This window comes from Oncorhynchus nerka, linkage group LG9b (assembly GCF_034236695.1).
Source record: "Oncorhynchus nerka isolate Pitt River linkage group LG9b, Oner_Uvic_2.0, whole genome shotgun sequence".
Taxonomy (NCBI): Eukaryota; Metazoa; Chordata; class Actinopteri; order Salmoniformes; family Salmonidae; genus Oncorhynchus; species Oncorhynchus nerka.
In genome coordinates this window covers 53,415,651-53,442,603 of record NC_088424.1, presented here as the reverse complement: position 1 = coordinate 53,442,603, position 26,953 = coordinate 53,415,651, and the positions used below count along the sequence as shown (strand labels likewise).

The 26,953-nt window shown below is 50.1% G+C and overlaps 1 pseudogene; it reads right to left on the bottom strand.

The window, feature by feature from the left end:
- Positions 1-6,687: 6,687 nt before the first annotated feature.
- LOC115116557 (collagen alpha-2(VI) chain-like) overlaps positions 6,688-26,953 on the bottom strand; it is a 77,621-nt pseudogene continuing 57,355 nt past the window's right edge.

The window sequence follows — 26,953 nt, the reverse complement described above, 5'->3', positions numbered from 1 at the left end:
AGTGTAGCGAAATGCTTGTGCTTCTAGTTCCACAATGCAGTGATAACCAACAAGTAATCTAACCATAAACAGTGGAAGGTTGGAAGCAGGATCCCTGTTCTCTATAAACAGTGGAAGGTTGGAAACAGGATCCCTGTTCTCTAGAAACAGTGGGAAGGTTGGAAGCAGGATCCCTGTTCTCTATAAACAGTGGAAGGTTGGAAACAGGATCCCTGTTCTCTATAAACAGTGGGAAGGTTGGAAGCAGGATCCCTGTTCTCTATAAACAGTGGAAGGTTGGAAACAGGATCCCTGTTCTCTATAAACAGTGGAAGGTTGGAAGCAGGATCCCTGTTCTCTAGAAACAGTGGGAAGGTTGGAAGCAGGATCCCTGTTCTCTATAAACAGTGGGAAGGTTGGAAGCAGGATCCCTGTTCTCTATAAACAGTGGAAGGTTGGAAACAGGATCCCTGTTCTCTATAAACAGTGGGAAGGTTGAAGCAGGATCCCTGTTCTCTATAAACAGTGGGAAGGTTGGAAGCAGGATCCCTGTTCTCTGGAAACAGTCGGAAGGTTGGAGGCAGGATCCCTGTTCTCTAGAAACAGTGGGAAGGTTGGAAGCAGGATCCCTGTTCTCTAGAAACAGTGGGAAGGTTGGAAGCAGGATCCCTGTTCTCTATAAACAGTGGGAAGGTTGGAAGCAGGATCCTGTTCTCTAGAAACAGTGGGAAGGTTGGAAGCAGGATCCCTGTTCTCTAGAAACAGTGGGAAGGTTGGAAGCAGGATCCCTGTTCTCTAGAAACAGTGGGAAGGTTGGAAGCAGGATCCCTGTTCTCTAGAAACAGTGGGAAGGTTGAAGCAGGATCCCTGTTCTCTAGAAACAGTGGGAAGGTTGGAAGCAGGATCCCTGTTCTCTAGAAACAGTGGGAAGGTTGGAAGCAGGATCCCTGTTCTCTAGAAACAGTGGGAAGGTTGAAGCAGGATCCCTGTTCTCTAGGAACAGTGGGAAGGTTGGAAGCAGGATCCCTGTTCTCTATAAACAGTGGGAATGTTGGAAGCAGGGATCCCTGTTCTCTAGAAACAGTGGGAAGGTTGGAAGCAGGGATCCCTGCTCTCAGGTGGAAAGTTGTAGTGATACGCGGCAGGAATTGTCACCAATACACTAAGGATCTGCACAGGAAATGGTCATATTGATGGCAGTGGGTAAACACATCATAGATTGATTGCAGTGTCCTTGTCCATAGACTTATTTCAAGATAAGGTCACAAAGATTTTGTATTTGGGTTTAACTCTCTCTTTAAAAATAGGGCTAATTTCTCTAAATCACTCAACCTTCAAGAAAAAGCTATTGAATGTCAATAGTCAGGTGGTTTATATCTACTAGTTGAAGATCCTCGTACTCTACACAGTCTAATCTTGAGGGGCGTTTCTTTAAAACATGCATCCAACTTTGATCCCTTACATAACTAGACCAATCACATGCTTCAAAGTGCCACGGTTCACGGTTAAGTTTAATTGACCTTTATTTAACTAGGCATGTCAGTTAAGAACACGTTCGTATTTACAATGACGGTGCTGTGGCAAGACTGGGCAATGATAGAGGTTCCGCTCGTGATGTTAAATTGCAGGCGTAGATGCTCCGATTTCAAAACGACTTGGAGCACAGTTCACGCGTTGACTATACAATCTACTAAGTAGAAAGAACGTGAAAAGAGGGTAAAATGCGGACAATGTGTTTTATGACTTTGTAAACATACTCACAAAAGTGATGTATCGAAGTCTCTTGTCCAGCGCGGCTGAGATGAATTGCACAGACACAAACCTTTATTCCAGATGTCAACTAACTAACTCGAACTAGTCGGCACCCTAATCAACTGTGGTCAAGGTCCATCCTATGGTGTCCTGCGTGACCAAACATAGCTGAGGGAGAGCGCGTCCTCTTTGACAAATCCGCTCATTCTGACGATGGTGCAAGCCGTAGTTCGTTTTTCAGCCAAACGGCAGCCCCGCGACTTTTTCCTTCACATTCATGTCTCTATAACAGAGCCTTGGTCAGGTTGTCTTACTGCCTACAAGGTTCTATATTTTTTTACCACGTTATTACTGTGTTATGTGTTCAGTTATTATTAATGGCTTGTGTTGTACTTACCAGTGTTCGCGGGGTCCCGACATGCCAATCAACCTGCTATCAAATCAAATCAAATGTTATTTGTCACATACACCATGGTTAGCAGATGTTAGTGCGAGTGTAGCGAAATGCTTGTGCTTCTAGTTCCGACAATGCAGTGATAACCAACAAGTAATCTAACTAACAATTCCAAAACTACAACCTTATAGACACAAGTGTAAGGGGATAAAGAATATGTACATAAGGATATATGAATGAGTGATGGTACAGAGCAGCATGCAGTAGATGGTATCGAGTACAGTATATACATATGAGATGAGTATGTAAACAAAGTGGCATAGTTAAAGTGGCTAGTGATACATGTATTACATAAAGATGCAGTAGATGATATAGAGTACAGTATATACGTATACATATGAGATGAATAATGTAGGGTATGTAAACATTATATTAGGTAGCATTGTTTAAAGTGGCTAGTGATATATTTACATCATTTCCCATCAATTCCCATTATTAAAGTGGCTGGAGTTGAGTCAGTGTGTTGGCAGCAGCCACTCAATGTTAGTGGTAGCTGTTTAACAGTCTGATGGCCTTGAGATAGAAGCTGTTTTTCAGTCTCTCGGTCCAAGCTTTGATGCACCTGTACTGACCTCGCCTTCTGGATGATAGCGGGGTGAACAGGCAGTGGCTCGGTTGGTTGTTGTCCTTGATGATCTTTATGGCCTTCCTGTGACATCAGGTGGTGTAGGTGTCCTGGAGGGCAGGTAGTTTGCCCCCGGTGATGCGTTGTGCAGACCTCACTACCCTCTGGAGAGCCTTACGGTTGTGGGCGGAGCAGTTGCCGTACCAGGCGGTGAAGCAGCCCGCCAGGATGCTCTCGATTGTGCATCTGTAGAAGTTTGTGAGTGCTTTTGGTGACAAGCTGAATTTCTTCAGCCTCCTGAGGTTGAAGAGGCGCTGCTGCGCCTTCTTCACGATGCTGTCTGTGTGAGTGGACCAATTCAGTTTGTCTGTGATGTGTATGCCGAGGAACTTAAAACTTGCTACCCTCTCCACTACTGTTCCATCGATGTGGATAGGGGGGTGTTCCCTCTGCTGTTTCCTGAAGTCCACAATCATCTCCTTAGTTTTGTTGACGTTGAGTGTGAGGTTATTTTCCTGACACCACACTCCGAGGGCCCTCACCTCCTCCCTGTAGGCCGTCTCGTCGTTGTTGGTAATCAAGCCTACCACTGTTGTGTCGTCCGCAAACTTGATGATTGAGTTGGAGGCGTGCGTGGCCTCGCAGTCGTGGGTGAACAGGGAGTACAGGAGAGGGCTCAGAACGCACCCTTGTGGGGCCCCAGTGTTGAGGATCAGCGGGGTGGAGATGTTGTTGCCTACCCTCACCACCTGGGGGCGGCCCGTCAGGAAGTCCAGTACCCAGTTGCACAGGGCGGGGTCGAGACCCAGGGTCTCGAGCTTGATGACGAGCTTGGAGGGTACTATGGTGTTGAATGCCGAGCTGTAGTCGATGAACAGCATTCTCACATAGGTATTCCTCTTGTCCAGATGGGTTAGGGCAGTGTGCAGTGTGGTTGAGATTGCATCGTCTGTGGACCTATTTGGGCGGTAAGCAAATCAATCCACGGTTTCTGGTTAGGGAATGTTTTAATCGTTGCTATGGGAACGACATCTTCAACGCACGTTCTAATGAACTCGCACACCGAATCAGCGTATTCATCAATGTTGTTATCTGACGCAATACGAAACATATCCCAGTCCACGTGATGGAAGCAGTCTTGGAGTGTGGAGTCAGCTTGGTCGGACCAGCGTTGGACAGACCTCAGCGTGGGAGCTTCTTTTTTTAGTTTCTGTCTGTAGGCAGGGATCAACAAAATGGAGTCGTGGTCAGCTTTTCCGAAAGGAGGGCGGGGCAGGGCCTTATATGCGTCGCGGAAGTTAGAGTAACAATGATCCAAGGTTTTCCACCCCTGGTTGCAATCGATATGCTGATAAAATTTAGGGAGTCTTGTTTTCAGATTAGCCTTGTTAAAATCCCCAGCTACAATAAATGCAGCCTCCGGATAAATGGATTCCAGTTTGCAAAGAGTCAAATAAAGTTCGTTCAGTGCCATCGATGTGTCTGCTTGGGGGGGGATATATACGGCTGTGATTATAATCGAAGAGAATTCTCTTGGTAGATAATGTGGTCGACATTTGATTGTGAGGAATTCTAAATCAGGTGAACAGAAGGATTTGAGTTCCTGTATGTTTCTTTCATCACACCATGTCTCGTTAGCCATAAGGCATACGCCCCCGCCCCTCTTCTTACCAGAAAGATGTTTGTTTCTGTCGGCGCGATGCGTGGAGAAACCCGCTGGATGCACCGCCTCCGATAGCGTCTCTCCAGTGAGCCATGTTTCCGTGAAGCAAAGAACGTTACAGTCTCTGATGTCCCTCTGGAATGCTACCCTTGCTCGGATTTCATCAACCTTGTTGTCGAGAGACTGGACATTGGCGAGAAGAATGCTAGGGAGTGGTGCACGATGTGCCCGTCTCCGGAGTCTGACCAGAAGACCGCCTCGTTTCCCTCTTTTTGGGGTCGCCGCATGGGATCCATTCCGTTGTCCTGGTTGAAAGGCAGAACACAGGGTCCGCGTTGCGAAAATCATATTCTTGGTCGTACTGATGGTGAGTTGACGCTGATCTTATATTCAGTAGTTCTTCTCGACTGTATGTAATGAAACCTAAGATGACCTGGGGTACTAATGTAAGAAATAACACGTAAAAACAAAAACTGCATAGTTTCCTAGGAACGCGAAGCGAGGCGGCCATCTCTGCCAATCGCGGGGATGCCTGGAATGTTCTGATGCCGGGCTTCCTGGTGGTTGGTGGAGAGGTGTGGAGGGGGGTTGGGCAGGGAGCATTGGAGGTTAAGACCAGTTTTAGCCATTGTTCTTTCTCTTACGTCTGGCCTTCACAAGAGAAGCTCACGGTTTTTTAATAGGGTATCCTTCCTTTATTTGGCCCGGGCTATGGCCAAACAGTAGCCCGTGTAAAGTTGGGTTAATAAACCGTCAATTCATAAACTCAAGCCTCAGTCTGGACAATTGTTCCTGTATGATCTAGTCAGGTCATTACAGTATTTATTGTGTAAGAGGTGTTTTAAAGGGGAATGGAAACACTAAAGTTAAGCAAATAGATGTATTCAATCCACTTCTACTAAACATGTGCATTTAACATAGAAACATCTCTATTTTTAGGATTTTGATATTGAATCAAGTTTATTAGCTCTACGGGTAGTGCCGTCTTCAATTGCCAGAGTAAAGATTGATGCCAATGTTCCATTGGCAGGCTGGAGTAAGATGCTGTCTTAAAGATGCTGTCTTAAAGGTATTGTCTTAAAGGTATTGTCTTAAAGGTATTGTCTTAAAGGTGCTGTCTTAAGATGCTGTCTTAAATATACTGTCTTAAGATGCTGTCTTAAATATACTGTCTTAAGATGCTGTCTTAAAGGTATTGTCTTAAAGGTATTGTCTTAAAGATGCTGTCTTAAATATACTGTCTTAAAGGTGCTGTCTTAAATATACTGTCTTAAAGGTGCTGTCTTAAAGGTGCTGTCTTAAAGGTGCTGTCTTAAAGGTGCTGTCTTAAAGATGCTGTCTTAAAGGTATTGTCTTAAAGGTGCTGTCTTAAAGGTGCTGTCTTAAGATGCTGTCTTAAAGGTGCTGTCTTAAAGGTGCTGTCTTAAAGATGCTGTCTTAAAGGTATTGTCTTAAGGCTGCAGGGGCACTATTGAGTAGCTTGGATGAAAGGTGCCCAGAATATACGGCCTGCTCCTCAGTCTCAGTTGCTAATATATGCATATTATTATTAGTATTGGATAGAAAACACTGATGTTTCTGAAACTGTTTGAATGATGTATGTGAGTATAACATAACTCATATGGCAGGCAAGAACCTGAGAAGAAATCCAAACAGGAAGTGAGAAATCTGAGGTTGGTATATTTTCAAACCATTCCCTATTGAAATCCCATTGCGATATGAATGAAGATTCACTTCCTAGCGCTTCCACTAGATGTCAACCATCTATAGAAATTTGAATGAGGCTTCTACTGTGTTGTGGGACTGAATGAGAGGGGAATGAATCAGACTACAGAGAGAGCCAGTTCCAGGTCACACGCATGATATCTTCCTGCGTTCTGTTCCTCCTCAAAGGTATTCTCCGGTTGGGAACTTTCTTGAAGATTTATGATAAAAACATCCTAATGATTTATTCTGTACTTAGTTTGAAATGTTTCTTTCGACCTGTAATATAACTTTTGAAGTTTTTGTCCGAAAAAATGGTCGACCAGCACCAGCGTTTGGATAGGTGTACCAAAAAGGTTATTTGAAATCTGACCCAGTGGTTGCATTAAGGAGAGGTATATCTATAATTCCATGTGTATAGGGGGGCGTCAAGGCAAAGTGTTTCCATTCCCTTCAAACAGCAGGTTGTGGCTAACTTCCAGACACTCCAGAGGACAGACAGGATACCTATGGTTCACATCTAGAATCTTAAATACAGGTGCAATACAGATGTGTACAAACACACACAGGTCTGGTTTCACCACAGCTAGCTTTATTACATACTGCTCAGTTTACAACAAATGCATTTTCAGTGTGTGTGTGTGTGTGTGTGTTGGGTAAAAGTGTGGGGGTGTTGGGTAAAAGTATGGGTGTGTTGGGTTTAATAGCTAGCTCAGAGTAGCTAGCTCAGCAGGAGGACAGGACCGAGTTTGAAACCCTGAACTAATTGGTGTGTTTGTGTGTGAGAGATGTGTGTAAATGAGTGGATGGTCCCCTGAACTAGAATAATAAAGTATAAAGCGGCACTTCTATCGAAATTACAAAGTTTGAAAAACTGAACTGTTTAAAAAATGAAGACTGTTTGATAAACAGAGTTGACTGTTTGTGCAACACGAGACTGTGTGTAACTCCTTCCACTAGAATAGCACCTTTAGTGTAAAATACAAAACGTACGGATCCCTCACAGTGAGGGATCTCTTCTAGAAACACAATACAAAAAAAAAAACAGAAACAAGACTTACAATTGCAACCTCTTTCACACTTCAGTAACTCTCTGATGAGAAAGGCTTTGGTTGTTTGGGCTTAGCTAGTTAAAGGTAAAATCTGTCATTTAATTTATTTAAAAAATACAAAAATGTGGAGTGCCTTTTGTCTCTTGGACGAGCTAGAAGTTGAGCTTCCAAGTTCTGCCACTTTTTGCTTAAACTTTGAAAAGCACAGAGCACCTTCACATCTGAGAACACATTGATTTGTTTGTTTATTTCGTTACTAAAAAGATTCTTACGGATTGCACCTTTAACTGTTAGTTAAAACACAGCTGGTTAGCTCTAACGAGCTGGTTAGCAGACCCAGCGGATGAAGCGTTCTAGGAATGTGGGTTTCCCCAGCGTGGCGTAGTCCTCTCCTCTAAAGATGGCTGACGTGTCTCCCAGGGCAACCTTCCTCAGCACGTCCTGGTCCGTGTCGGTCCCCATGGCGATCACCGTGGGAACACCCTCAGCCCGCCGCATGGCCGACACGCCCTCCTCCAGGCTTTCGCTGGCAGTGATTCCGTCGGTAATGAAGACAAAAGACAGTTCTGCGTTACGACGCGCCAGACGGCTGCCCTGTAGAGCACACAGAGACAGTATAGTTATACAGTATTACGACTGTAGAACAGAGACAGTATAGTTATACAGTATTACGACTGTAGAACAGAGACAGTATAGTTATACAGTATTACGACTGTAGAACAGAGACAGTATAGTTATACAGTATTACGACTGTAGAACAGAGACAGTATAGTTATACAGTATTACGACTGTAGAACAGAGACAGTATAGTTATACAGTATTACGACTGTAGAACAGAGACAGTATAGTTATACAGTATTACGACTGTAGAACAGAGACAGTATAGTTATACAGTATTACGACTGTAGAACAGAGACAGTATAGTTACACAGTATTACGACTGTAGAACAGAGACAGTGTAGTTATACAGTATTACGACTGTAGAACAGAGACAGTGTAGTTATACAGTATTACGACTGTAGAACAGAGACAGTGTAGTTACACAGTATTACGACTGTAGAACAGAGACAGTGTAGTTATAGAGTATTACGACTGTAGAACAGAGACAGTATAGTTATACAGTATTACGACTGTAGAACAGAGACAGTGTAGTTATAGAGTGTACACTGTAGGTAGAACTGTCCAGGTTGTTGACAGGGTGTGTGCGTGATCTGACTGTACCTGTGACATCACCAGGTTGTTGACAGCGTGTATGATGGCGCTGCCCAGAGAGGAGGCGGAGTCCATGTAGCTCATCCCAGCCAGCGAATCAGCGATCACCGTCAGATTGTGCGTGAGCGAAAACTCAACCTTCTGTTCTGATTTGCTGCCGTACTGCAGCAGGGCGATGCGGGCGTTCCTGTCGTCTGATTGGCCGTTGGCCAGCGTGAGGCGGCGCGCCACGTTCTCGATGAACTCCTTGGCTCGGCGGTGGTTCTCCACTCCCATCCTCTCTGACCCGTCCAGCATGAACACAAGGTCCACAGGGCGCTGGACACAGCTGGCCACCGCTGGCTCTGAAACACACACACACACACACACACACACGTTGAAGACACACACACGCATTGACACACACGCATCTACTGGAATTATGAACATACATAGACACACACCAACACACGTTAACTCGCGCACACACACACACAGCTGACAGCAGCTGGCTCAGAAACACACACACACAGCTAGATAACATCATCTGTCTAGTCTGAGTGAAGAGGGGAAGAGGAAGTTGACAGGCTGTCTAGTCTGAGTGAAGAGGGGAAGAGGAAGTTGACTGGCTGTCTAGCCTGAGTGAAGAGGGGAAGAGGAAGTTGACAGGCTGTCTAGCCTGAGTGAAGAGGGGAAGAGGAAGTTGACTGGCTGTCTAGCCTGAGTGAAGAGGGGAAGAGGAAGTTGACAGGCTGTCTAGCCTGAGTGAAGAGGGGAAGAGGAAGTTGACAGGCTGTCTAGCCTGAGTGAAGAGGGGAAGAGGAAGTTGACTGGCTGTCTAGCCTGAGTGAAGAGGGGAAGAGGAAGTTGACAGGCTGTCTAGCCTGAGTGAAGAGGGGAAGAAGAAGTTGACTGGCTGTCTAGCCTGAGTGAAGAGGGGAACAGGAAGTTGACAGGCTGTCTAGCCTGAGTGAAGAGGGGAAGAGGAAGTTGACTGGCTTTCTAGCCTGAGTGAAGAGGGGAAGAGGAAGTTGACAGGCTGTCTAGCCTGAGTGAAGAGGGGAAGAGGAAGTTGACAGGCTGTCATCCAATATTTATATGCCAAAAAATGCCAAAAATAAATAACGATACATGTATTGTCACATACAACAGATATGTTTTACAGCAGCCTCCTCTTGGTTCATTGATAACCACAGATATATGTCATTATAATGGCCATGACATCCCTGCCATGTATAGGAATTAAAGTGCCAACATGTAAACAAGAACTGCAGGGGTCCAAGTACCGAACCCTGAGGAACACCTTATAATTTGTTTTTGGGTTCTCAGATAATTTGTCATATAACTGAACAAAGATCTACCCATCCTTTATCTGCATATGACTGAACAAAGATCTACCCATCCTTTATCTGCATATAACTGAACAAAGATCTACCCATCCTTTATCTGCATATAACTGAACAAAGATCTACCCATCCTTTATCTACATATAACTGAACAAAGATCTACCCATCCTTTATCTGCATATAACTGAACAAAGATCTACCCATCCTTTAACTGCATATAACTGAACAAAGATCTACCCATCCTTTAACTGCATATAACTGAACAAAGATCTACCCATCCATTATCTGCATGCTCTCTGAAGGATATTAAAAGCAGGTTATTAAAATCACTTTACTAAAACTTAAAGGTCCCTAACAGTCAAAACTATATTTGGATGAAACCAAATCAAAGTATGAAAAATGACTGTTGCTTCTACATTGATAAAGTTGAATCATAAAATGACTGTTGCTTCTACATTGATAAAGTTGAATCATAAAATGACTGTTGCTTCTACATTGATAAAGTTGAATCATAAAATGACTGTTGCTTCTACATTGATAAAGTTGAATCATAAAATGACTGGTCCCCTCCCTCATGTCAAACACTTGGATTCAGGAGGCGGGATTATTAAGGGCCTTTTGTGACATCACAAAAAGGCACATTTTAAGACACCAATAGTAATGTCTTAAACTCTTACCTAATTTAAATAGAGGGCATGGTTTGCACACACAACTAGGTAGTAAAGTGCCAAAATTTGACGGCAGCGTGTCAGCAAATATAATAAGACGTTTCCTCTATTCATCTTAGGCAAATATACTTCTAGGTTTCCACTTGTATCTGGTGTTAGCTAATTACTAGTTAGCTAGGTCTTCAGCCAGCATGGAACCAAAGCGGGGGAGGGGTTGCCCAAAACTCAGACTCATTGTCATGTCATTACATCACAAGACATATCAAAAGGAGATTCATAAAAACTTCTTGATTTACTGTATGAACATTGTCTGACATACAGTATAAATGCCTATATGACCTCAATCTGTACTAACTTTACAACACATTTTTCCCCAGATGAACTATATAGGTAGCTTGATAAATAAACAGTGCTGACACTGCCATTTGGGCTAGCTAGCTAAATTATATAGCCAACATGTTGTCTATATGGATGCTGTTACAGTAACCAAACAGTTGGATAAACAAATGATTTGTGAAACCATGATGTGTGACAGGTTTGGATGTTGCATGCAATGTCAATGTTGTTTGAGTTGCTTTGTGTATCAGCACATTTGATTGAGATAATCTGACTGCAACAATGTTCACTGAGTCCATGTTGCTTGACAGGCGTTTTCAAAGAACTGTCCGTCAAGGTAAGATCCCTGCCCACTCAGCCCACTAGCTCCCACCCACTCAGTCTACTAGCTCCCTGCCCACCAGTCTACTAGCTCCCCGTCCACTCAGCCCACTAGCTACCTGCCCACTCAGTCTACTAGCTCCCCACCCACTCAGTCTACTAGCTCCCTGCCCACTCAGTCTACTAGCTCCCTGTCCACTCAGCCCACTAGCTCCCCACCCACTCAGCCCACTAGCTCCCCACCCACTCAGTCTACTAGCTCCCCACCCACTCAGCCCACTAGCTACCTGCCCACTCAGTCTACTAGCTCCCTGTCCACTCAGCCCACTAGCTCCCCACCCACTCAGCCCACTAGCTCCCACCCACTCAGCCCACTAGCTCCCCACCCACTCAGTCTACTAGCTCCCTGCCCACTCAGTCTACTAGCTCCCCGTCCACTCAGCCCACTAGCTACCTGCCCACTCAGTCTACTAGCTCCCACCCACTCAGTCTACTAGCTCCCTGCCCACTCAGTCTACTAGCTCCCTGTCCACTCAGCCCACTAGCTCCCCACCCACTCAGCCCACTAGCTCCCCACCCACTCAGTCTACTAGCTCCCTGCCCACTCAGTCTACTAGCTCCCCACCCACTCAGTCTACTAGCTCCCTGTCCACTCAGCCCACTAGCTCCCCACCCACTCAGTCCACTAGCTCCCCACCCACTCAGTCTACTAGCTCCCTGCCCACTCAGCCCACTAGCTCCCTGTCCACTCAGCCCACTAGCTCCCCACCCACTCAGCCCACTAGCTCCCCACCCACTCAGTCTACTAGCTCCCCACCCACCAGCCCACTAGCTCCCCACCCACTCAGTCTACTAGCTCCTGTCCACTCAGCCCACTAGCTCCCCACCCACTCAGCCCACTAGCTCCCCACCCACTCAGCCCACTAGCTCCCCACCCACTCAGCCCACTAGCTCCCCACCCACTCAGCCCACTAGCTCCCCACCCACTCAGTCTACTAGCTCCCTGCCCACTCAGTCTACTAGCTCCCTGTCCACTCAGTCTACTAGCTCCCCGCCCACCAGTCTACTAGATCCCTGCCCACTCAGTCTACTAGCTCCCTGTCCACTCAGTCTACTAGCTCCCTGTCCACTCAGTCTACTAGCTCCATGTCCACTCAGTCTACTAGCTCCCTGCCCACTCAGTCTACTAGCTCCTGTCCACTCAGTCTACTATCTCCCTGCCCACTCAGTCTACTAGCTCCCTGTCCACTCAGTCTACTAGCCCCCTCAGTCTACTAGCTCCCCGTCCACTCAGTCTACTAGCTCCCTGTCCACTCAGTCTACTAGCTCCCTGTCCACTCAGTCTACTAGCTCCCTGTCCACTCAGTCTACTAGCTCCCCGTCTACTAGCTCCCCGTCCACTCAGTCTACTAGCTCCTGCCCACTCAGTCTACTAGCTCCCTGTCCACTCAGTCTACTAGCTCCCTGCCCACTCAGTCTACTAGCTCCCTGTCCACTCAGTCTACTAGCTCCCGTCCACTCAGTCTACTAGCTCCCGCCCACTCAGTCTACTAGCTACCTGTCCACTCAGTCTACTAGCTCCCTGTCCACTCAGTCTACTAGCTCCCCGTCCACTCAGTCTACTAGCTCCTGTCCACTCAGTCTACTAGCTCCTGTCCACTCAGTCTACTAGCTCCCTGCCCACTCAGTCTACTAGCTACCTGCCCACTCAGTCTACTAGCTCCTGTCCACTCAGTCTACTAGCTCCCTGTCCACTCAGTCTACTAGCTCCCTGTCCACTCAGTCTACTAGCTCCCCGTCCACTCAGTCTACTAGCTCCTGTCCACTCAGTCTACTAGCTCCCCGTCCACTCAGTCTACTAGCTCCCTGTCCACTCAGTCTACTAGCTCCCGGCCACTCAGTCTACTAGCTCCCCGCCTACTAGCTCCCTGTCCACTCAGTCTACTAGCTCCCTGTCCACTCAGTCTACTAGCTCCCTGTCCACTCAGTCTACTAGCTCCCTGTCCACTCAGTCTACTAGCTCCCCGTCCACTCAGTCTACTAGCTCCCTGTCCACTCAGTCTACTAGCTCCCCGTCCACTCAGTCTACTAGCTCCCTGTCCACTCAGTCTACTAGCTCCCGGCCACTCAGTCTACTAGCTCCCCGCCTACTAGCTCCCTGTCCACTCAGTCTACTAGCTCCCTGTCCACTCAGTCTACTAGCTCCCTGCCCACTCAGTCTACTAGCTTCCTGCCCACTCAGTCTACTAGCTCCCTGCCCACTCAGCCCACTAGCTCCCCACCCACTCAGTCTACTAGCTCCCCACCCACTCAGCCCACTAGCTCCCCACCCACTCAGTCTACTAGCTCCCCGTCCACTCAGCCCACTAGCTCCCACCCACTCAGCCCACTAGCTCCCCACCCACTCAGCCCACTAGCTCCCCACCCACTCAGTCTACTAGATCCCCGCCCACTCAGTCTACTAGCTCCCGTCCACTCAGTCTACTAGCTCCTGTCCACTCAGTCTACTAGCTCCCTGCCCACTCAGTCTACTAGCTCCCTGCCCACTCAGTCTACTAGCTCCCTGCCCACTCAGTCTACTAGCTCCCTGCCCACTCAGTCTACTAGCTCCTGTCCACTCAGTCTACTAGCTCCCTGCCCACTCAGTCTACTAGCTACCTGCCCACTCAGTCTACTAGCTCCCTGTCCACTCAGTCTACTAGCTCCCTGTCCACTCAGTCTACTAGCTCCCTGTCCACTCAGTCTACTAGCTCCCCGTCCACTCAGTCTACTAGCTCCCTGTCCACTCAGTCTACTAGCTCCCCGTCCACTCAGTCTACTAGCTCCCTGTCCACTCAGTCTACTAGCTCCCTGCCACTCAGTCTACTAGCTCCCCGCCTACTAGCTCCCTGTCCACTCAGTCTACTAGCTCCCTGTCCACTCAGTCTACTAGCTCCCTGCCCACTCAGTCTACTAGCTTCCTGCCCACTCAGTCTACTAGCTCCCTGCCCACTCAGCCCACTAGCTCCCCACCCACTCAGTCTACTAGCTCCCCACCCACTCAGCCCACTAGCTCCCCACCCACTCAGTCTACTAGCTCCCCGTCCACTCAGCCCACTAGCTCCCCACCCACTCAGCCCACTAGCTCCCCACCCACTCAGCCCACTAGCTCCCCACCCACTCAGTCTACTAGATCCCCGCCCACTCAGTCTACTAGCTCCCCGTCCACTCAGTCTACTAGCTCCCTGTCCACTCAGTCTACTAGCTCCCTGCCCACTCAGTCTACTAGCTCCCTGCCCACTCAGTCTACTAGCTCCTGCCCACTCAGTCTACTAGCTCCCTGCCCACTCAGTCTACTAGCTCCCTGTCCACTCAGTCTACTAGCTCCCTGCCCACTCAGTCTACTAGCTCCCTGCCCACTCAGTCTGCTAGCTCCCTGTCCACTCAGTCTACTAGCTCCCTGTCCACTCAGTCTACTAGCTCCCTGCCCACTCAGTCTGCTAGCTCCCTGTCCACTCAGTCTACTAGCTCCCTGTCCACTCAGTCTACTAGCTCCCTGCCCACTCAGTCTACTAGCTCCCTGTCCACTCAGTCTACTAGCTCCCTGCCCACTCAGTCTACTAGCTCCCTGTCCACTCAGTCTACTAGCTCCCTGCCCACTCAGTCTACTAGCTCCCTGCCCACTCAGTCTACTAGCTCCCTGTCCACTCAGTCTACTAGCTCCCTGCCCACTCAGTCTACTAGCTCCCTGTCCACTCAGTCTACTAGCTCCCCGCCCACTCAGTCTACTAGATCCCTGCCCACTCAGTCTACTAGCTCCCTGTCCACTCAGTCTACTAGCTCCCTGTCCACTCAGTCTACTAGCTCCATGTCCACTCAGTCTACTAGCTCCCTGCCCACTCAGTCTACTAGCTCCCTGTCCACTCAGTCTACTATCTCCCTGCCCACTCAGTCTACTAGCTCCCTGTCCACTCAGTCTACTAGCCCCCCGTCTACTAGCTCCCCGTCCACTCAGTCTACTAGCTCCCTGTCCACTCAGTCTACTAGCTCCCTGTCCACTCAGTCTACTAGCTCCCTGTCCACTCAGTCTACTAGCTCCCCGTCTACTAGCTCCCCGTCCACTCAGTCTACTAGCTCCCTGCCCACTCAGTCTACTAGCTCCCTGTCCACTCAGTCTACTAGCTCCCTGCCCACTCAGTCTACTAGCTCCCTGTCCACTCAGTCTACTAGCTCCCCGTCCACTCAGTCTACTAGCTCCCCGCCCACTCAGTCTACTAGCTACCTGTCCACTCAGTCTACTAGCTCCCTGTCCACTCAGTCTACTAGCTCCCCGTCCACTCAGTCTACTAGCTCCCTGTCCACTCAGTCTACTAGCTCCCTGTCCACTCAGTCTACTAGCTCCCTGCCCACTCAGTCTACTAGCTACCTGCCCACTCAGTCTACTAGCTCCCTGTCCACTCAGTCTACTAGCTCCCTGTCCACTCAGTCTACTAGCTCCCTGTCCACTCAGTCTACTAGCTCCCTGTCCACTCAGTCTACTAGCTCCCTGTCCACTCAGTCTACTAGCTCCCCTTCCACTCAGTCTACTAGCTCCCTGTCCACTCAGTCTACTAGCTCCCGGCCACTCAGTCTACTAGCTCCCGCCTACTAGCTCCCTGTCCACTCAGTCTACTAGCTCCCTGTCCACTCAGTCTACTAGCTCCCTGCCCACTCAGTCTACTAGCTCCCCTGTCCACTCAGCCCACTAGCTACCTGCCCACTCAGTCTACTAGCTCCCCACCCACTCAGTCTACTAGCTCCCTGCCCACTCAGTCTACTAGCTCCCTGTCCACTCAGCCCACTAGCTCCCCACCCACTCAGCCCACTAGCTCCCCACCCACTCAGTCTACTAGCTCCCCACCCACTCAGCCCACTAGCTACCTGCCCACCAGTCTACTAGCTCCCTGTCCACTCAGCCCACTAGCTCCCCACCCACTCAGCCCACTAGCTCCCCACCCACTCAGCCCACTAGCTCCCCACCCACTCAGTCTACTAGCTCCCTGCCCACTCAGTCTACTAGCTCCCCGTCCACTCAGCCCACTAGCTACCTGCCCACTCAGTCTACTAGCTCCCCACCCACTCAGTCTACTAGCTCCCTGCCCACTCAGTCTACTAGCTCCCTGTCCACCAGCCCACTAGCTCCCCACCCACTCAGCCCACTAGCTCCCCACCCACTCAGTCTACTAGCTCCCCGCCCACTCAGTCTACTAGCTCCCCACCCACTCAGTCTACTAGCTCCCTGTCCACTCAGCCCACTAGCTCCCCACCCACTCAGTCCACTAGCTCCCCACCCACTCAGTCTACTAGCTCCCTGCCCACTCAGTCTACTAGCTCCCTGCCCACTCAGTCTACTAGCTCCCTGCCCACTCAGTCTACTAGCTCCCTGTCCACTCAGTCTACTAGCTCCCTGCCCACTCAGTCTACTAGCTACCTGCCCACTCAGTCTACTAGCTCCCTGTCCACTCAGTCTACTAGCTCCCTGTCCACTCAGTCTACTAGCTCCCTGTCCACTCAGTCTACTAGCTCCCCGTCCACTCAGTCTACTAGCTCCCTGTCCACTCAGTCTACTAGCTCCCCGTCCACTCAGTCTACTAGCTCCCTGTCCACTCAGTCTACTAGCTCCCCGGCCACTCAGTCTACTAGCTCCCCGCCTACTAGCTCCCTGTCCACTCAGTCTACTAGCTCCCTGTCCACTCAGTCTACTAGCTCCCTGCCCACTCAGTCTACTAGCTTCCTGCCCACTCAGTCTACTAGCTCCCTGCCCACTCAGCCCACTAGCTCCCCACCCACTCAGTCTACTAGCTCCCCACCCACTCAGCCCACTAGCTCCCCACCCACTCAGTCTACTAGCTCCCCGTCCACTCAGCCCACTAGCTCCCCACCCACTCAGCCCACTAGCTCCCCACCCACTCAGCCCACTAGCTCCCCACCCACTCAGTCTACTAGATCCCCGCCCACTCAGTCTACTAGCTCCCCGTCCACTCAGTCTACTAGCTCCCTGTCCACTCAGTCTACTAGCTCCCTGCCCACTCAGTCTACTAGCTCCCTGCCCACTCAGTCTACTAGCTCCCTGCCCACTCAGTCTACTAGCTCCCTGCCCACTCAGTCTACTAGCTCCCTGTCCACTCAGTCTACTAGCTCCCTGCCCACTCAGTCTACTAGCTCCCTGCCCACTCAGTCTGCTAGCTCCCTGTCCACTCAGTCTACTAGCTCCCTGTCCACTCAGTCTACTAGCTCCCTGCCCACTCAGTCTGCTAGCTCCCTGTCCACTCAGTCTACTAGCTCCCTGTCCACTCAGTCTACTAGCTCCCTGCCCACTCAGTCTACTAGCTCCCTGTCCACTCAGTCTACTAGCTCCCTGCCCACTCAGTCTACTAGCTCCCTGTCCACTCAGTCTACTAGCTCCCTGCCCACTCAGTCTACTAGCTCCCTGCCCACTCAGTCTACTAGCTCCCTGCCCACTCAGTCTACTAGCTCCCTGTCCACTCAGTCTACTAGCTCCCCGCCCACTCAGTCTACTAGATCCCTGCCCACTCAGTCTACTAGCTCCCTGTCCACTCAGTCTACTAGCTCCCTGTCCACTCAGTCTACTAGCTCCATGTCCACTCAGTCTACTAGCTCCCTGCCCACTCAGTCTACTAGCTCCCTGTCCACTCAGTCTACTATCTCCCTGCCCACTCAGTCTACTAGCTCCCTGTCCACTCAGTCTACTAGCCCCCCGTCTACTAGCTCCCCGTCCACTCAGTCTACTAGCTCCCTGTCCACTCAGTCTACTAGCTCCCTGTCCACTCAGTCTACTAGCTCCCTGTCCACTCAGTCTACTAGCTCCCCGTCTACTAGCTCCCCGTCCACTCAGTCTACTAGCTCCCTGCCCACTCAGTCTACTAGCTCCCTGTCCACTCAGTCTACTAGCTCCCTGCCCACTCAGTCTACTAGCTCCCTGTCCACTCAGTCTACTAGCTCCCCGTCCACTCAGTCTACTAGCTCCCCGCCCACTCAGTCTACTAGCTACCTGTCCACTCAGTCTACTAGCTCCCTGTCCACTCAGTCTACTAGCTCCCCGTCCACTCAGTCTACTAGCTCCCTGTCCACTCAGTCTACTAGCTCCCTGTCCACTCAGTCTACTAGCTCCCTGCCCACTCAGTCTACTAGCTACCTGCCCACTCAGTCTACTAGCTCCCTGTCCACTCAGTCTACTAGCTCCCTGTCCACTCAGTCTACTAGCTCCCTGTCCACTCAGTCTACTAGCTCCCTGTCCACTCAGTCTACTAGCTCCCTGTCCACTCAGTCTACTAGCTCCCCGTCCACTCAGTCTACTAGCTCCCTGTCCACTCAGTCTACTAGCTCCCCGGCCACTCAGTCTACTAGCTCCCCGCCTACTAGCTCCCTGTCCACTCAGTCTACTAGCTCCCTGTCCACTCAGTCTACTAGCTCCCTGCCCACTCAGTCTACTAGCTCCCCGTCCACTCAGCCCACTAGCTACCTGCCCACTCAGTCTACTAGCTCCCCACCCACTCAGTCTACTAGCTCCCTGCCCACTCAGTCTACTAGCTCCCTGTCCACTCAGCCCACTAGCTCCCCACCCACTCAGCCCACTAGCTCCCCACCCACTCAGTCTACTAGCTCCCCACCCACTCAGCCCACTAGCTACCTGCCCACTCAGTCTACTAGCTCCCTGTCCACTCAGCCCACTAGCTCCCCACCCACTCAGCCCACTAGCTCCCCACCCACTCAGCCCACTAGCTCCCCACCCACTCAGTCTACTAGCTCCCTGCCCACTCAGTCTACTAGCTCCCCGTCCACTCAGCCCACTAGCTACCTGCCCACTCAGTCTACTAGCTCCCCACCCACTCAGTCTACTAGCTCCCTGCCCACTCAGTCTACTAGCTCCCTGTCCACTCAGCCCACTAGCTCCCCACCCACTCAGCCCACTAGCTCCCCACCCACTCAGTCTACTAGCTCCCCGCCCACTCAGTCTACTAGCTCCCCACCCACTCAGTCTACTAGCTCCCTGTCCACTCAGCCCACTAGCTCCCCACCCACTCAGTCCACTAGCTCCCCACCCACTCAGTCTACTAGCTCCCTGCCCACTCAGCCCACTAGCTCCCTGTCCACTCAGCCCACTAGCTCCCCACCCACTCAGCCCACTAGCTCCCCACCCACTCAGTCTACTAGCTCCCCACCCACTCAGCCCACTAGCTCCCCACCCACTCAGTCTACTAGCTCCCTGTCCACTCAGCCCACTAGCTCCCCACCCACCAGCCCACTAGCTCCCCACCCACTCAGCCCACTAGCTCCCCACCCACTCAGCCCACTAGCTCCCCACCCACTCAGCCCACTAGCTCCCCACCCACTCAGTCTACTAGCTCCCTGCCCACTCAGTCTACTAGCTCCCTGTCCACTCAGTCTACTAGCTCCCGCCCACTCAGTCTACTAGATCCCTGCCCACTCAGTCTACTAGCTCCCTGTCCACTCAGTCTACTAGCTCCCTGTCCACTCAGTCTACTAGCTCCATGTCCACTCAGTCTACTAGCTCCCTGCCCACTCAGTCTACTAGCTCCCTGTCCACTCAGTCTACTATCTCCCTGCCCACTCAGTCTACTAGCTCCCTGTCCACTCAGTCTACTAGCCCCCGTCTACTAGCTCCCCGTCCACTCAGTCTACTAGCTCCCTGTCCACTCAGTCTACTAGCTCCCTGTCCACTCAGTCTACTAGCTCCCTGTCCACTCAGTCTACTAGCTCCCCGTCTACTAGCTCCCGTCCACTCAGTCTACTAGCTCCCTGCCCACTCAGTCTACTAGCTCCCTGTCCACTCAGTCTACTAGCTCCCTGCCCACTCAGTCTACTAGCTCCCTGTCCACTCAGTCTACTAGCTCCCCGTCCACTCAGTCTACTAGCTCCCCGCCCACTCAGTCTACTAGCTACCTGTCCACTCAGTCTACTAGCTCCTGTCCACTCAGTCTACTAGCTCCCCGTCCACTCAGTCTACTAGCTCCCTGTCCACTCAGTCTACTAGCTCCCTGTCCACTCAGTCTACTAGCTCCCTGCCCACTCAGTCTACTAGCTACCTGCCCACTCAGTCTACTAGCTCCCTGTCCACTCAGTCTACTAGCTCCCTGTCCACTCAGTCTACTAGCTCCCTGTCCACTCAGTCTACTAGCTCCCTGTCCACTCAGTCTACTAGCTCCCTGTCCACTCAGTCCACTAGCTCCCCGTCCACTCAGTCTACTAGCTCCCTGTCCACTCAGTCTACTAGCTCCCCGGCCACTCAGTCTACTAGCTCCCCGCCTACTAGCTCCCTGTCCACTCAGTCTACTAGCTCCCTGTCCACTCAGTCTACTAGCTCCCTGCCCACTCAGTCTACTAGCTTCCTGCCCACTCAGTCTACTAGCTCCCTGCCCACTCAACCCACTAGCTCCCCACCCACTCAGTCTACTAGCTCCCCACCCACTCAGCCCACTAGCTCCCACCCACTCAGTCTACTAGCTCCCCGTCCACTCAGCCCACTAGCTCCCCACCCACTCAGCCCACTAGCTCCCCACCCACTCAGCCCACTAGCTCCCCACCCACTCAGTCTACTAGATCCCCGCCCACTCAGTCTACTAGCTCCCCGTCCACTCAGTCTACTAGCTCCCTGCCCACTCAGTCTACTAGCTCCCTGTCCACTCAGTCTACTATCTCCCTGCCCACTCAGTCTACTAGCTCCTGTCCACTCAGTCTACTAGCCCCCGTCTACTAGCTCCCCGTCCACTCAGTCTACTAGCTCCCTGTCCACTCAGTCTACTAGCTCCCTGTCCACTCAGTCTACTAGCTCCCTGTCCACTCAGTCTACTAGCTCCCGTCTACTAGCTCCCCGTCCACTCAGTCTACTAGCTCCCTGCCCACTCAGTCTACTAGCTCCTGTCCACTCAGTCTACTAGCTCCCTGCCCACTCAGTCTACTAGCTCCCTGTCCACTCAGTCTACTAGCTCCCCGTCCACTCAGTCTACTAGCTCCCCGCCCACTCAGTCTACTAGCTACCTGTCCACTCAGTCTACTAGCTCCCTGTCCACTCAGTCTACTAGCTCCCCGTCCACTCAGTCTACTAGCTCCCTGTCCACTCAGTCTACTAGCTCCCTGTCCACTCAGTCTACTAGCTCCCTGCCCACTCAGTCTACTAGCTACCTGCCCACTCAGTCTACTAGCTCCCTGTCCACTCAGTCTACTAGCTCCCTGTCCACTCAGTCTACTAGCTCCCTGTCCACTCAGTCTACTAGCTCCCTGTCCACTCAGTCTACTAGCTCCCTGTCCACTCAGTCTACTAGCTCCCGTCCACTCAGTCTACTAGCTCCCTGTCCACTCAGTCTACTAGCTCCCCGGCCACTCAGTCTACTAGCTCCCCGCCTACTAGCTCCCTGTCCACTCAGTCTACTAGCTCCCTGTCCACTCAGTCTACTAGCTCCCTGCCCACTCAGTCTACTAGCTTCCCGCCCACTCAGTCTACTAGCTCCCCGCCCACTCAGCCCACTAGCTCCCCACCCACTCAGTCTACTAGCTCCCCACCCACTCAGCCCACTAGCTCCCCACCCACTCAGTCTACTAGCTCCCCGTCCACTCAGCCCACTAGCTCCCCACCCACTCAGCCCACTAGCTCCCCACCCACTCAGCCCACTAGCTCCCCACCCACTCAGTCTACTAGATCCCCGCCCACTCAGTCTACTAGCTCCCTGTCCACTCAGTCTACTAGCTCCCTGTCCACTCAGTCTACTAGCTCCCTGCCCACTCAGTCTACTAGCTCCCTGCCCACTCAGTCTACTAGCTCCCTGCCCACTCAGTCTACTAGCTCCCTGCCCACTCAGTCTACTAGCTCCCTGTCCACTCAGTCTACTAGCTCCCTGCCCACTCAGTCTACTAGCTCCCTGCCCACTCAGTCTGCTAGCTCCCTGTCCACTCAGTCTACTAGCTCCCTGTCCACTCAGTCTACTAGCTCCTGCCCACTCAGTCTGCTAGCTCCCTGTCCACTCAGTCTACTAGCTCCCTGTCCACTCAGTCTACTAGCTCCCTGCCCACTCAGTCTACTAGCTCCCTGTCCACTCAGTCTACTAGCTCCCTGCCCACTCAGTCTACTAGCTCCCTGTCCACTCAGTCTACTAGCTCCCTGCCCACTCAGTCTACTAGCTCCCTGCCCACTCAGTCTACTAGCTCCCTGTCCACTCAGTCTACTAGCTCCCTGCCCACTCAGTCTACTAGCTCCCTGCCCACTCAGTCTACTAGCTCCCTGTCCACTCAGTCTACTAGCTCCCTGCCCACTCAGTCTGCTAGCTCCCTGTCCACTCAGTCTACTAGCTCCCTGTCCACTCAGTCTACTAGCTCCCTGCCCACTCAGTCTGCTAGCTCCCTGTCCACTCAGTCTACTAGCTCCCTGTCCACTCAGTCTACTAGCTCCCTGCCCACTCAGTCTACTAGCTCCCTGCCCACTCAGTCTACTAGCTCCCTGTCCACTCAGTCTACTAGCTCCCCGTCCACTCAGTCTGTCTTGTCAGACTACGAAGGAAGAAGAAAACATCTCAAATATTTACCATCTTGATCAGGAAAAAATATTGTGTGTGATGTTTCAGTCACTCAAAAGGCTATTTTACTGACTGTTTTAGGGACCTGTAACATGGCTGACCTGAAGGATGGTTGGAGTAGGACTCAGACATACAACAACAACATGACTCATTGTTTCCCTTCACACTAATGATTTATTTCACATAGGCAAACATGACAGGAAAGGAAAACATACTCTGCTAAAAATACATGATCACATCTTTAAGATATTCTCTCTGTAGGATATTGTTAATCCAATAATACCTATATTTAGCTGACGCTAAGCATGTTGCAGTCTCAGAGCTAAAATAACACAGTAAACTTCTCTTTTTTTTAAACGTTCTCTGTTTTCCCAACTGATTCAATATATTCTCTACCCAATAATCCTACAGGCCTAAAGTGTAATGCCCATAACCAACCCAAACACTAACATTCACAGAAAAATAAAATGGCTGCTGTAACTATGGCGATGTGCAAAACTGCAAAAACGGTGTCTTTGAGGAATCATGCAGTGATTCAGCAAGTGGTTCGAGGGATTTGAGTGGTTCACAGTGGTAAATGTTAGCTATGAGATATGTAGCAGCAAAACTTACCACCTGCCTGAAGCTTGTCTACTCTGTTAGCATCCTCCCAGAGCTATGCATACTAACAAAAAGTGCTTAAATAGGTTTAAAATATTCCAAGCGAAATTAGACTAAACTGACTAAGTGATTGCATCGAGTTAACAATATTAGCATTAAACATTAGCACAGAGCTTACACTTAGCATATAGCTAACAATATTAGCATTAAGGTGACAATATAAGCAGCGCTAGCACCCTTAATCCATTAATTAGCACTGTTAACTCATTAGCTAGCATCGTTAGTGCATTAGGCAGTAACATTAGCTCATCAGCTAGTTTTGTTAGATTGCTAGCTAGCACTTTCAGCCCATTAACACAGCCCCAGTGCTTTGGCTGGGTCTCCCATGATGTCTCCGTAGACCAGCCTGAAGGAGTCGATGAACAGCTGTGTCCACTGCTGCCTGTCAGCGCCTGGCTGAGCTAGCTTAGCCCGCTGAGCCGTGTAGGCCATGGTCGCCACGCCAACCCCATACTGCTGCTCCCGTAGGCTGCCCAGCAGGCTGGCTACGCCCCCGACTGAGGAGGGGACCATTGAGGGGCTGCCTTGCTCCGCAAGCTCCTCCCAGGGGGGAGGGGCCACGCTGTCAGGCACGGGCACGCCCCCTCCTGCAACGAGCGGGAGAATGGTGGGCGGAAGAACGCGACACGACGCATCAACATCCCAAATGGTCACTTCCCAATATGGCCTCCGGTACACCCAATATGACCTCCGGTACACCCAATATGACCTCCGGTACACCTACTATGGCCTCCGGTACATCTAATATGGCCTCCGGTACATCTAATATGGCCTCCGGTACACCCAATATGGCCTCCGGTACACCTAATATGGCCTCCGGTACACCTAATATGGCCTCCGGTACACCCAATATGGCCTCCGGTACACCTAATATGGCCTCCGGTACACCCAATATGGCCTCCGGTACACCTAATATGGCCTCCGGTACACCTAATATGGCCTCCGGTAAACCTAATATGGCCTCCGGTACACCCAATATGGCCTCCGGTACACCCAATATGGCCTCCGGTCCGGTACACCTAATATGGCCTCCGGTACACCTAATATGGCCTCCGGTCCGGTACACCTAATATGGCCTCCGGTACACCTAATATGGCCTCCGGTACACTTAATATGGCCTCCGGTACACCTAATATGGCCTCCGGTACACCTAATATGGCCTCCGGTACACCCAATATGGCCTCCGGTACACCCAATATGGCCTCCGGTCCGGTAAACCTAATATGGCCTCCGGTACACCTAATATAGCCTCCGGTACACCTAATATGGCCTCCGGTACACCTAATATGGCCTCCGGTCCGGTACACCTAATATGGCCTCCGGTACACTTAATATGGCCTCCGGTACACTTAATATGGCCTCCGGTACACCTAATATGGCCTCCGGTACACCCAATATGGCCTCCGGTCCGGTACACCTAATATGGCCTCCGGTACACCCAATATGGCCTCCGGTCCGGTACACCTAATATGGCCTCCGGTACACCTAATATGGCCTCCGGTCCGGTACACCTAATATGGCCTCCGGTACACCTAATATGGCCTCCGGTACACCTAATATGGCCTCCGGTACACTTAATATGGCCTCCGGTACACCTAATATGGCCTCCGGTACACCCACCAAGCATGTAGCTTCTCAGTTCTACTCTCTCTACCTCGTTAGTTCTTTCTTACTATGTGGACATTGTAGAGCCTCAAGGTGATGGACTGCCATGCTCATGTAAACCTTTAAACGTTTTCTGATGTCAAACCAAGCGAGACAGTGTGGAGAACGAGTTCAGTACTGGACTGGACTGCACTCAACCAGCAGGTTCAGGGTTCAAAACCAACTTTAATCACAGCCCTTAGGGCATGTGACAATTAAAAATCAGAATGAAAATCCTCAGAATAATCTTACCAGTTTTACAGGGGAGGTCAGGACACACGATGACAGGATCTGACAGAATGATAAAGAGACAAAGAGAGAGGTTATTTTTTTTTAACTTAAATTTTTTTTTCTACATTGTAGAATAATAGTGAAGACATCAAAACTATGAAATAACACATATGTATTCATGTAGTAACCAAAATAGTGTTAAACAAATCAAAATATATTTTATATTTGAGATTCTTCAAAGTAGCCACCCTTCAAGTGCAGTTGCAAAAACCACCAAGCGCTATGATGAAACTGGCTCTCATGAGGACCGCCACAGGAAAGGAAGACCAAGAATTACCTCTGCTGCAGAGGATAAGTTCATTAGAGTTACCTGGCTCTCATGAGGACCGCCACAGGAAAGGAAGACCAAGAATTACCTCTGCTACAGAGGGTAAGTTCATTAGAGTTAACTGGCTCTCATGAGGAACGCCACAGGAAAGGAAGACCCTGAGTTACCTCTGCTGCAGAGGATAAGTTCATTAGAGTTACCTGCCTCAGAAACTGCAGCCCAAATAAATGCTTCAGAGTTCAAGTAACAGACACATCTCAACATCAACTGTTCAGAGGAGACTGTGTGAATCAGGCGTTCATGGTCAAATTGCTGCAAAGAAACCAATACTAAAGGACACCAAAAAGAAGAAGAGACTTGCTTGGGTCAAGAAAAACAAGCAATAGACGTTAGACCGGTGGAATTCTGTCCTTTGGTCTGATTTTTGGTTCCAACCACCTTGTCTTTGTGAGATGCAGAGTAGGTGAACGGATGATCTCCGCATGTGTGGTTCCCACCTTGAAGCATGGAGGAGGAGGTGTGATGGTGCTTTGCTGGTGACACAGTCAGTGATTTATTTTGAATTCAAGGCACACTTAACCAGCATGGCTACCACAGCATTCTGCAGCGATACGCCGTCACATTTCGTTTGCGCTTAGTGGGACTATCATTTGTTTTTCAACAGGACAATGACCTAACACATCTCCAGGCTGTGTAAGGACTATTTGAACACGGACAGTGATGGAGTGCAGCATCAGATGACCTGGCCTGCACAATCACCTGACCTCAACCCAATTGAGATGGTTTGGGATGAGTTGGACTGCAGAATGAAGGAAAAGCAGCCAACAAGTGCTTAGCATATGTGGGAACGCCTTCAAGACTGTTGAAAAAGCATTCCTCGTGAAGCTGGTTGAGAGAATGCCAAGAGTGTGCAAAGCTGTCATCAAGGTCCTTCTGAGAGTCAGTTTCATCATAGCTCTTGATGATTTTTGCATCTGCACTTGAAGGGTGGCTACTTTGAAGAATCTCAAATATAAAATATATTTAGATTTTTAAACACTTTTAGTTACTACATGACTCCATGTGTTATTTCATAGTTTTGAAGTCTTCACTATTATTCTACATGTAGAAAATAGTACAAATAAAGAAAACCCCTTGAATGAGTAGGTGTGTCCAAACTTTTGACAGGGGACATGTTGTTGGTCCCCACAAGGTTAAATGTCATTTCTAGGGGGTTAAGGTTAGAATTAGGCTTAGGGGTTAGTTTTAGGGTTATTAGCTATGGTTAGGGTCAGGGTTAGGTTTTGGGTTAAGAGTTAGGGTTAGGAGCTATGGTTATGGTCAGGGTCAGGTTGTGGGGTTAGAGTTAGGGTTAGTTTTAGGGTTAGGAGTCAGGGTTAGGAGCTATGGTTAGGGTCAGGGTCAGGTTTTGGGGTTAGAGTTCGGGTTAAGGGTTAGGGAAAATATAATTTTGAATCGGACAAGGTTAGTTATAAAAGACTGTGTGTGTGTG